Genomic DNA, 12,881 nt, shown 5'->3' on the forward strand with positions numbered 1-12,881 from the left:
TTGGCTCCTAATTAAGGAAAAAGAGACAACTAAGGAGCCCGAGTCAAGTTAATTTGAACTAAGGCAAAAGAAGTTAATTAGCAGAAAAAAAACTAGTCACTAATGAATAAGATGGTTAGAATGAAAACCTGTAGTCACTGCGGCCCTCCAGGACCGAAGTTTGACACCCGTGCTCTTAACAGATCTCAAGGTGAATGCCCAGTGATATCACTCCAAATCAGGTAGGGCCACCCCACCAATAAACCTGTCCGGTGCCAAAATGGAGTCTATTGCCATCACACAGTAATCGAGAGAGGAGAGATTGAACCTCTCGCCAGCACTTTAGGTAGGAAGGAAGTAAAGCACAGAACTAAAGAAAATGAGGGGCAGTACTCTCTTTAATAATATTTAGTCTAGAATGGAACAAAAAGGACACTTGACTGTAGTACTCTTAAAAACATGTCGATAATTTGTTGAAATACGAGATGCTGTTTGCACATGGGACAGCCTATAAGGAAAATAATTCAATACTTGAAAGCTTAAGAGAGAGAAATATCGCTCACACATTTAACACTTCTTCATCCTCCGTCACTCTCTGGTCCAGACGATCTCAGGCTCCATGCAGGTCTCATTTCGAAACTCTCTTTGGTGTCAGCCTGGAGAGCTCATTTCTGGTTAAGGCAGTCCCTTAATTCCCTTGATGCTCACAAGCACCCTGCTCTTAATCGATCTTCATAAATAAATTCTTAATTATATTTTACTGACTGAAATATGGGAGTCTGAAATGCAAATCAGCAACGTTGCATATGAATCTTAGTATTTTTCACATAAATGCCTTCTATAAAGTAAATCTGGGGAATGTAATGCAGAATTTCACTAACAGGTGTCTCTCATATTCAGGTGATCCACTGTTAAATCTCACTTTAGCAAAGCAGTCCTCGGTTCAAAACTCTATGAGCACCACTGCCCTCTTTGATTACCTCAATGCCAAAGCAAATCAAAGTAATGGTGACTGGTTATGTGGAATTTTAGAGGCAAGCAATCAATATGAACTGAATCCTTAGCTTCATAAAATGATTGTGCACATGGTCATGATGCAGCTGGCTTTTGTTTGTTCTCATAGTGCTGTTTCCAAATTTCTTCCCCATTTATGAAACGCTTCTTCAATTCCTCCATGTCTGAACTCATTATTGATTCGACATTGACTCGACTGTCCCATAACCAATTCCTGAGGTATCTGCTACCTCACTTTTTGATTCTTCATCATGATTTACTAAATAGTAAGAACATTTTCTTCTGTCATTGATGTGTAAGCACAGCCAGACACCGTAAGTCATCTTCGGCTGGTGTCCTGCCAAGATGGAATTCTGCAGCCCATCTCTTCTTTGAGGAATATGGAAGGGAGGGAGAATGAATCCGAAGGCATGCTATTTTCTAGCATTAGAAAGTGAGTCAAATCACAATACTTGATTTCACACTTCTTGGCCACTCATTATGACCTGGTTCTGAAACAAGAAAAGTACAATATGAAAATGTGAAAAACATTAAAAGCTCATATAATTTAGCACAAAGAAGCTAATTTTTGGCCCCTTACAAAATCTGAAATTTAGAATACTCTCTTCAAGTTCAAGATCAACACTTTTTGATCACCCTTTAGATAGATAGATAGATAGATAGATAGATAGATAGATAGATAGATAGATAGATAGATAGATAGATAGATAGATAGATTAGCGTACTTGGCTGGATTAGACAGACAGACAGACAGATCGATTGATTGGAAAAGGCACTAAATGATAGATAGATAGATAGATAGATAGATAGATAGATAGATAGATAGATAGATAGATAGATAGATAGATAGATAGATAGATAGTGCACATGGAAGATAGCTTAAGGGCCTGACTCTTTGTCTGACTTCTCTGTAGACAAGTTACTAGAAATTTCACCTGGTCCTGATGACGTCACTTTTGGTTCCAGGCCCATGGATGACGTCATTTCCTCTGTTGACTTTAAAACCACAATTTTGACCCTCTCTAATCCAGTTCTGTTCTGGACCCCAATCTGACACATCAGTACAATAATTCATCAAATTTTGCAGCCAGGAAATAACCTTTCTGTGGCTTTTGTCGAGTTTGTGACAATAGATAGATAGATAGATAGATAGATAGATAGATAGATAGATAGATAGATAGATAGATAGATAGATAGATAGATAGATAGATAGATAGATAGATAGATAGATAGATAGATAGATAGATAGATGTTCACAGAGTTTCCGCACTTTTATATTTTCTTTGGAAACGGTAAAGGCAGGAGGAGTAGTGATTGGTTGTGTCTAGGTGTGTCATGTGACTAGTTCTGTCTGGCAGAGCTGGCTGCCCTTGCAGTTTAGTATCAGAGTTGTCACTATGTGGTGAAGATGGTTGTGAAACATATAAATTGCACCAAAGAGGAACAACGTTCTGTCATATCAAACATACATTGTTGTGGGGAGAAGGTGTGATGGAGCTCAAATTTATCGCCGCATGTGTGCTCAGTATGAGGATAGAGTTCTCTCTCGTACAGTCGTCTACCAGTGTGTTGGATGCAGAGCGCTCTGGATATCCAGCTACAACCACGACCATGAGGAATGAAGAAAGAACCCTGGAAGTGATTTACGAAAACAGAAGGAGATTTTCCTGATGGCATTAAAAAGTTGGTACGACGCTGGGAAAATTGCATCCCAAAGGAATGTGACCATGGAGAAAAGTGATGTCATTTGTTTTTAAAATTCTTAATGAATAGTTAAAAAAATGCAGAAACTTTTTGAACATCTCTCGTCGATATTTATATATATACAGTAGAGTCTCGCTTATCTGACCTTCGCTTATCCAACATACTGTATTATCCGACGTCCACAAAAAAAAACAGCAAAAAAAACACATCAATCGGCAACAAGAACTGCAAGTTGCGAGCGTGAGTGTATTCTATTTTTTGTTGCTAAGTTCATTTTTTCAGTAAAATTTTTCTGTTGTTTTGTTGTAAAACATGACTACAGTGGATTATTACAGCCCACATGTGTCTCTCTCTCTTGTGTCTCTTTCTCGCGCATGTGTGTGTGTGTCTCTCTCGCGTGCGTGTGTCTCTCTCTCTTGCGTGTGTGTCTCTCTCTAGCGCGCGCGTGTGTGTGCGTGTGTCTCTCTCTCGTGTGTGTGCGTGTATCTCTCTCTCACACGTGCGTGTGTCGCTCTCTCTCTCTCGCTACACAGGGAATGTACAGGGAGAGACTGAACACGTGCGGAAATCATTGGCGCGCACAAACCGAAAGGGAAACTGGCTTGTTCCTATACTGAGTGTGTGGTCATGAACAGAGGCAAAAGTTTGGCGAACGTTTTGGTCAAAACCTGATTTGTACATGTTCAGAGACGTTCGTGAACCGAGCCACAGTATTAGGTTCGTAATGTTTAAAATTATAACATAGTTTGACGTTTAATAGGCTTTTTCTTAACACCTCCCATTATCTGACATTTTCGCTTATCCGACGTTCTGCCGGCCCGTTTATGTCGGATAAGCGAGAGTCTACTGTATATATAGTGGAAGACGCCCGGAACACAGACAGACATGCAGACTCAGAGGTCCCAAAAAACACACGCTTTTATTTACAGTTCTTCCTTTAATTACACACAATGCACAAATCACCAGTAAACAACTCTCTGCTCAGTCCTTTCTTTTCCTTTTCCTCTCTTTTCCTTTGCCACCTCCACTCCTCTCCTGCAAGCTCTGTCCTCTGCCTCCCGACTCTGGCTCCCCAAATGGAGTGAGGTGGCTCCTTTTATGTGGCACCCGGATGAGCTCCAGTTGCACCCTGATGATTTTCCTGCAGAACTTCCTGGAGTGGTGGAAGTGTTGCAGTCCAAGGCTCAAGGATTGTCCAAGCAAACCCTGGTGGTGGCCACGGTCACCAACAGGATTGAGCTTCCAAGCTCCAGTCCCTTGGCCCCGATGCAAACCAGGGTGCTGCCCTCTTGTGTCCCAGGGAAGGTATTGCTTCTCTCCCGGTCCTTGGGAAAAGGTCCTCGGTCGTCTGTCACACTATATATACACATACTGTAAATATATATATAAAAGAAAGAAAACTTTTGACTTGGCATTCCCACTCCCAGTGAGGCGCTAAATAAGCATATTGCCATTGATAAAGGAGCCCCAGTCATGTTTCTTCACACACTTGTGTTGAATGATTTGTTAAAATCCTTCCTAGGCGCATTCACATATATTGTGTAAAGCACCTACTATAATTGCCATATCTGTCTGTCTACATGAAACAATCCTGCCCCATGGACCAATTTTATTGAATTGTGGCACATTTATTCTTCAAGTCAATTTGTTAGGGCAATTCAGCTTCCGTTGACATGTCTTGAACAAATCACATCCTACATAGTTTTAAAATTTCAGTCTCTCCCATAGTACTAGGGTGTTGTACCGTGTTAGCCATTTTGAATGTAGTGAGAAGTCAAGCACAATGACACCTTTGATTGGCTAATTAAAAAGATTACAATATGCAAGCTTTCGAGGCAACTCAGGCCCCTTCTTCAGATAAGATGTAAGCCTCAAAAGTTTGCATATTGTAATCTTTTTAGTTTTTAGCCAATAAAAGGTGTCATTTTGCCTGACTTCTCACTACAGTCTCTCCCATTGAAAAGTATTGGCGAATTTACAAAGTCATCTAATTTAAAACAGAGCAAAGATTCTGTGAGACCTCAACTAAGATTCAGTTTTACCTTGAGAGCGGTTACAGCAACTTGTGTATTTTGTATATTTTCTACCTTTTCACTTCCGAGAGATGCTGCTGATGGCAAACAGCTCCTCAACACAAGTTGATGAAAAACCAGCAGACTCAATGTATGGGGTACCAAGTCGCATTCACTACCCATTGCTTGTGTGCGTGCACAGGGTGGCAATCCACTTATCAGCAAGTCCAGTGTGGCGCGTGCAGAAACCGCTGCATGCATCGTCATCCTCCTGATGCTTTAGTTACTAACAAGAAAGCTTAATGATCTTACTAACCATAAAGGTATAAAATGCAAGCAAGGAAAACAAAGTGTTATCTACTTAAGCATGAAGTGCTCTGTGGTGTGTGAGCCGGTGTACACCGATCAGACTAATATTTAGTCAGTACTATTTTCCTTACACTAAACCAAGTTCACAGCTCCATTATCTGCACATTATACTGTCACGATAATTTACTAGGGTGGTCCCAATTTTCAGGCAAAGCGTCCCGATAAGTAACTGAAGAATATCAAAATCCCCAGTCTTAACCGGCTCCCCACCTAATATAACATTTCCCCGTTGAAATCAGTAAAGTCACAATATATTTAGGACAGCACGTACAAATCTCCAAGGGGTCAACAGAGGACAATACCCATACCCTGTACCCCATTTCGATATAATATATGTATAAGAGCATGGTCAAAACTCTGACAGTAAAAGCCTGATTAAGAACTTGTGTATAATTTGAACAGCATTTCCAAGATGACAAAGAAAACAGGTAGTACTGTCTGTATTTATTTGTTTCCATTTCATTCATTGTGTGGAATCCTACAGCATGTGATCTTTTGTGAAATGGCCCTTGATTTTTGTTTTGTACCTGCCCTGAATCCCCAGTGTCGAGAATGAGATAAAGCAGCCATTAAACAAATGATGTTGAGCTTTATACATGGGCATACTTGCTCTACAAGCATCCTGGTTTAAGACCTTGAAAATCTGGAGACCCTATAATTCACTGTCAGAGTGCCACATTCACCTGATATCTTTAATGGTCACTCACTTTTTGGAAATTACTAAAATCAGACATGCTTAAGCAAATGAGGAATTAATTACAGAGGTCCTCATTGCCCTGGCTCATCTCGGTTTATGATCATCAATGGTCTGGGTGCAGCAGATAGCTTCACCTGCCAAAAATGTTTAGTTAATTTAGAGTTGGTCGGGAAAATACGCGAATTGGAGGACCGCGTTAGGAATCTGATAGCGATTAGGCAAACCGAAAATTGGATCGACTCGGTTTGTTTAGACAATTCGGCTACATCTGATTCGGCTTCAGTCTCTCCAGGTCCCACTGTAGTCAGTGCGAGGCCGAAATCAGCAGCACCAATTCAGCCACAGGGCGAGTGGGTAACAGTAAGACGGGGGTCTAAGAATCCAAAATTTAGTCCCCCAGCACCCAGGTCACCAATTCGGACCCAGAACAGGTTCTCAGCTCTCCAGCGCCCTGTGGAAACTGAGAATAATAAAGTGCTCATAATTGGCGATTCCATAGTGCGGAATGTTAGAATTCCAAACTATGTTAAACCAGCAGTTAATGTTAAGTGCCTTGCAGGGGCCAAGATTTCTGGCATAAAGGCCGCATTGGACCGTGTTGCCGACGATGAAGTATCTACCTTATTGCTGCATGTCGGCACTAATGATATTTATTTACAGCAATCTGAGGTATTAAAGCGGAACTTCATCTCTCTATGCACCAAAGCTAAAACAAAATGTCGGAATTTAATTGTATCTGGTCCCTTACCAAGATTGTATAGAGGGATGTGATTTATAGCAGATTGCATTCCTTTCACTGCTGGCTAGAAACCTGGTGTGCAAATAAAAGCATAGCATTTGTGAACAATTGGGATGATTTTTGGGAAAGGCCTGGATTTTTCAGAAGAGATGGTCTTCATCCTAACTGGAGGGATCTTATGTATTATCCCAAAATATGGCAGCAAAACTGCCTGGTTGACTGATTAGAGCACCATCCAGGCCGCAGTCATGTGATCTTAAATCACAGGCTGTTGTTTATCCCACCTGTTATTTTCCTGAAGCTGTTACCCATAATCCCTGTTGTGGGGCATCCAGTAAATTTAGTCTTGATACAAACCATAAATTAATTGATAACCAAAAATAAGGTGTATAATTAGACCAAGGGATAAAACCAGACACTCCACCAGGGGCATCTGTAATAGAAATTTAATTCAAATTAAAACAAAAAATATATCAGCAGTTCAGAAAGAACCATGCAGTTTTAAATGCTGTTTATTGAACATTCGCTCTCTTGGCACTAAAGCTGTTTTGGTAAATGATATAATATTAAGTACAAAATCTGATCTGTGTCTTCTTACTGAAACCTGGCTTAGTAAATGTGACACTGTTCCCTAGCTGAGGCGTCACCAGATGGATACTCGTTCCTTCATAAGTCTAGAGATTCTGGTCGAGGAGGAGGCCTTGGAATAATTCATTGTAACAAAATGCAAATCACTCCTAAAAATTTAGGCAACTTTACATCCTTTGAGGCATTCATTTTAAATATTAAAACAGATTCCAACACAATTATAGTGCTAGTCTACAGACCACCAGGGCCATATTCATTGTTCATGACTGAATTTAGCAACCTTCTGTCTGATTTGGCTATAAATTATGATCATGTAGTTCTGATGGGGGATTTTAATGTACACATTGATGTGGAAACTGACACTTTTAGCAAATGTTTTACTTATTTGTTAAATTCAGTAGGATTTTGTCAGATTGTCAAAGGTCCAACTCATAATCATAACCATACATTAGATTTAATTATAACTTACAAAGTTGAAATTCAAAATTTAAATATTACTCCATTAAATGTAGTTATTTCCGATCACTTCTTAATTACGTTTGATTTAGTTCTGCCCATGCCAGCGCACTCGCAGATTAAAACAAAGACAGTGCGACATCTAGATTGTAATTCTGCTTCAAAATTTATAGATACCTTGAGTAAGTCGAGTGTAATTGTGGAAAACCATTTAGATCAGTTAACATCAAATGTAAACGTGGAAAACAATTTAGATCAGCTAATCACATTATAATGTGACCTTGAGAGATGCTCTGGACACAGTGGCTCCCCTAAAACAAAAGTGATCAAAGCACATAGAAACTCTCCCTGGTTTAATGAAAATACTCGAGCTCTTAAATTAGAGTGTCGAAAACTGGAGCAGATGGAGAACAACAAAGCTACATGTCTTTCAAATTGCATGGACAGAGAGTGTTAATAAATATAAAAAGCCCTCTTTAAAGCTCGCTCAGAATACTATTCTACATTAATAGATAGCAATAATAAAAATCCTAGGGTACTTTTTAGAGCAGTGGCTAAATTAACAAATGGGAATTCAGATCAACAGTGCAAAATACCAACAGATATTAGCAGTACAGACTTTATGAACTTCTTCAATGAGAAAATTAAAAATATAAGATCCCAGATCTCAGCATCACAGTACAAACCAAATACTAGCTTAGCAGACCCTGTCCACATTGCATTCAGCACTTTAATAATTTTAATCCTGTAACTCACAGGAAGTCTTAACTTTAATTACTAAAATGAAGCCCACTACTTGTTCCCTAGATCCAGTGCCAACAAAACTAGTAAAAGTGCAATGGATGTTCTTGCAGCCCTATTCTAACATTATCAATAGTTCATTACTGCATGGCACAGTACCTGATGCACTAAAAGTGTCAGTCATTAAACCTTTACTTAAAAAGTCAGACCTAGACCCACACATACTAAATAACTATAGGCCTATTTCAAATTTACCATTTCTCTCTAAAATACTAGAAAAGTAGTCGCCAGTCAGCTTCAGTCACACCTTACGCATTACAATTTATTTGAGAAATTCCAGTCTGGCTTTCGACTGGTCATAGTACAGAAACGGCACTAACACGGGTTGTAAATGACATTCTGATATCCTCTGATGAAGGAAATTCCACTGTAATTATGTTGTTGGACTTAAGTGCAGCATTTGACACCATTGACCATTCTATTTTACTGCACAGGCTAGAAAACGATGTTGGGCTTACAGGCCCGTGCTCGCTTGGTTCAGTTCTTATTTATCAAATCGATTCCAGTATTTACAGAAATGTGCAGACAGTACTCCATCATTATACACAGAAGTTCAATATGGTGTCCGCAGGGCTCAGTACTGGGACCTTTACTGTTTTCACTTTACATGCTTCCACTGGGATCTCTCATTAGGAAACATAATGTTAATTTTCACTCGTATGCAGATGACACCCAGTTATACCTTTCATTTAAATCAAATGAAGTTTCTCCGATGTTGTCTTTAATTAGTTGTGTTAGTGAATTAAAGGAATGGATGAATGAGAACTACTTGTCTTTAAATACAGATAAAACAGAGATGTTAATTGTTGGAGGGAATGACGCTGATCACAGCAATATTTTGTCGTCATTTAACTCAGTTGGAATCCCAATTAATTTTACTGAATCAGCCCGCAATCTAGGAGTTATCTTTGACTCTAGCATGTCATTTAAAGCATATTACAAAGTCGTCCAAAACATGTTTTTCCATCTTAAAAATATTAGGAAATTAAGGCGCTTTCTAAATAAACAGGATTGTGAGAAATTAATTCATGCATTTATCTCTAGTAGGATTGACTACTGCAATGCGGTGTTCACTGGCTGTTCAAACTGTTCTCTATACAGCCTCCAGTTAATCCAAAATGCGCTGCAAGAATTATTACAAGAACAAGAAAATATGAACACATAACCCCAGTTCTTAAATCTTTACACTGGCTCCCAGTTAAGTTTAGGGCAGATTTCAAAATCCTCCTTTTAACATATAAAGCATTAAATGGCCAAGGTCCGCTTACTTGTCTGAACTTATCATGACTTACAAACCTGAGCACATTAAGATCTCAAGATGCCGGTCTGCTTAGGATTCCAAGGATTAATAAAATAACAGTGGGAGGTCGAGCTTTTAGTTACAGGGCCCCTAAACTGTGGAATGGTCTTCCTGCTTCCATAAGAGATGCCCCCTCTGTCTCAGCCTTTAAATCCCGGCTGAAGACTCACTACTTCAGTTTAGCATATCCTGACTAGAGCTGCTGATTAACTGTACATACTGCATCTCTGTTGTTAGTCATTAGCACTATAACATAAGTAACATGATAATTATATTTGAATACTAACCCTCACCTATTCTGTTTCTTTTCTCGGTACCCAAATGTGGCCATTGGTGCCACGGCCCACCTGCCAAGTTGTTTGCATGCCTATGGTAAAGTCATCCCTGATGGAGGATCACAGGAATCATGGGAAAGAGGGTCCTTTCATCGGAGCAACGTTTCAGCCGTGGCATGGCCAAATGGGGAGGCAGCTAGATGGATGAGGTCTCCAGGACTCTAAAAATATCCAAACCTAATTATGTCATATCATCTACTGTTAAACCGTAATTCTAAAATTTTTATTATATGCTGTCTTAAGGAATTGTTCTGTTCTGTATATTGTATTGTATTGACTCCCTACTTTTGACACCCACTGCACGCCCAACCTACCTGGAAAGGGGTCTCTCTTTGAACTGCCTTTCCCAGGTTTCTTCCATTTTCCCTACAAGGTTTTATTGGGAGTTTTCCTTGTCTTCTCAGAGAGTCAAGGCTGGGGGGCTGTCAAAAGGCAGGGCCTGTTAAAGCCCATTGCGGCACTTTCTGTGTGATTTTGGGCTATACAAAAATAAACTGTATTGTATTGTATTGTAACAGGGGCTTGGCAGCTGCTGCCAAACCGGACCACCACATTTTGATTTAGTTTATTTTATATGGTTATGTTAATTGTCACTGTGTTCGAATATAAGGGGTGTGTGTGTGTGTGTGTAAGAGACAGTGGTCCTTGTGACTGACTAGAGTCTTATCCAGGGGTCTTTTCAGCTTTTTGTCCACACCTGGTGAGATATCCTTTGCTCCCATAACACCTGAAATCCCGTAGGAAAATGTAACTTCTCAAAGGTTGATCTTCGATGGCTCATAAGATTACACAGAGATTCTCATTTATGTTTTATTTAAGAATCAACATTGTCATGGATGTTTCTCCTAAAATTCCTTATGAGACAAAGCTTTTGACAAAAAAGAGACAAAAGTAAAAAATGAGAATTTGGTTTGAAAAAGCGTGGCATATTTTGTGAGATCTCTTTCAAGGCTTTATATTTTTTTATTTATTATTGCACTGATGCCTTTATCCAAGGGGTCTTACAACATTTGCAATATGATTGGTTGCATTTTTACTTTCACATATACAAATTATAGTAAAAGTATTGTAATATTCCAAAAATTAGATTTCGAGATTTTAATTAATCTCAATGTTTTAGACTTCCCTTACTTTCTCATATATGGAGTATAGGGAAAGTATCGTAACCATCCAAAGAAAGATTTTAGACCTCCCTGACTTTCTTGTATACGAAGTATAGGGAAAGTATTGTAATCGTCCAAAGATTCGATGTTGGGAATTTGATGAATCTTGACGTTTTAGACCTCCCTGACTTTCTTGTATATAAAGTAAAGGGAAAGGATTGTAATCCTCCAAGAATTCGATTTCTTGATTTTGCTGAATCTCGATATTTTAGACCTCCATGACTTTCTCGTATATGAAGTATAGCAAAAGTATCGTAACCATCCAAAGATTTTAGACCTCCCTGATTTTCTTGTATATGAAGTAAAGGGAAAGTATTGTAATCCTCCAAGAATTCGATTTCTTGATTTTGATGAATCTTGATATTTTAGAACTCCATGACTTTCTCGTATATGAAGTATAGCAAAAGTATTGTAACCATCCAAAGATTTTAGACCTCTCTGACTTTCTTGTATATGAAGTATAGGGAATGAATGAATTGTAATCGTCCAAAGATTCAATGTCGAGATTTTGATGAATTTCGACGTTTTAGACCTCCCTGATTTTCTTGTATACGAATGATATGGAAAGCATTGTAATCCTCCAAAAATTCGATTTTTGACATTTTAAAGAATTTCGATGTTTTAGACCTCCCTGACTTTCCCGTATACAAAGTATAGGGAAAGTATTATAACCGTCCAAAGATTTTAGACCTCCCAGACTTTCTCGTATACGAAGTATAGGGAAAGTATGTTAATCACCCAAAGATTTGATGTCGAGATTTTGATGAATCTCAATGTTTTAGACCTCCCTGAGTTTGAAAAATACCAATTTTAGAATTATGTCTGTGTGTCTGTCTCTGTGTGTACGTGTGTGTATGTAAACATGATAATTTGGGTATGCTTTCACTTAGGTCAACCAAATTTTGCATATAATTATTAGATACAAAACGTAGATTTCTATTAAGTTTTGAGCAATTTCTGCTAACTGGAAATGGTACTTTACCTTTTATTCATGCAGCTGCAGAATCTGATTTGTTCAACTTTACTTTTATAATAATTGTTCAATATATTATTAATTTAATTTGATTTGTTGTTGATAGTTCTTTAATGTACAGAATATAAAAATATAATTATTGTCTTGCGGTTTACTCCTCAAATATCCATCCCTATATCTGAGTATATGACAAAGTCTAAGGGGAGACCACTCCTGATTTTTTGTTTTCCCAACTGGAGCATAGGCCGATGAAATGACTTTCTCATGGGTCACACACTGGTGTCAGCGGTGGGATTTCAACCCACAACCTCAGGATTTAAAATTCAAAGTCTGAACCACTGTGCCACACTGCCTGCCTTTTTGTTCTAGAAAGAATAGGATCTGACCGGAGCACAGCAATATAAAGTGGAGCAATTAGTAGTATAATTCTGAAGCAAGGACTACAGCTTTGTTATCATAGTAAAGTGTTTTATTACTACTACTCATATATTATTAAGCACACAATTGAAATAATTTCAAATTGCAAAAAAAATAATAAAAAACAATGTCAAGACACTACTTGGAAGACCTGAGCCTAAATGTGTGACTTTGCTGAGATCTCCGCTGAAACTCAAGAGGGAGACCCCTGTGAGAATATCACGGTATTTTTTCTGAGGAGAAAAATCTGATGAGCATGAGACAAAAAAGTCTCCATTTTATTTCTTTCTGAGCTCATTGTTGTCGAGGAGAAACCAAAAACATATAAAGGAGA

General features: G+C 38.7%; 1 long non-coding RNA gene across 1 annotated transcript in view; it reads right to left on the reverse strand.

The window, feature by feature from the left end:
- Positions 1-359: 359 nt before the first annotated feature.
- LOC120530128 overlaps positions 360-12,881 on the reverse strand; it is a 44,484-nt gene continuing 31,962 nt past the window's right edge. Inside the window, exon 2 of the long non-coding RNA XR_005633907.1 lies at positions 360-1,484. This is a non-coding gene — a long non-coding RNA (uncharacterized LOC120530128). The remainder of the gene's footprint in view (positions 1,485-12,881) is intronic.

Source organism: Polypterus senegalus, chromosome 5 (assembly GCF_016835505.1).
Source record: "Polypterus senegalus isolate Bchr_013 chromosome 5, ASM1683550v1, whole genome shotgun sequence".
Taxonomy (NCBI): domain Eukaryota; kingdom Metazoa; phylum Chordata; class Cladistia; order Polypteriformes; family Polypteridae; genus Polypterus; species Polypterus senegalus.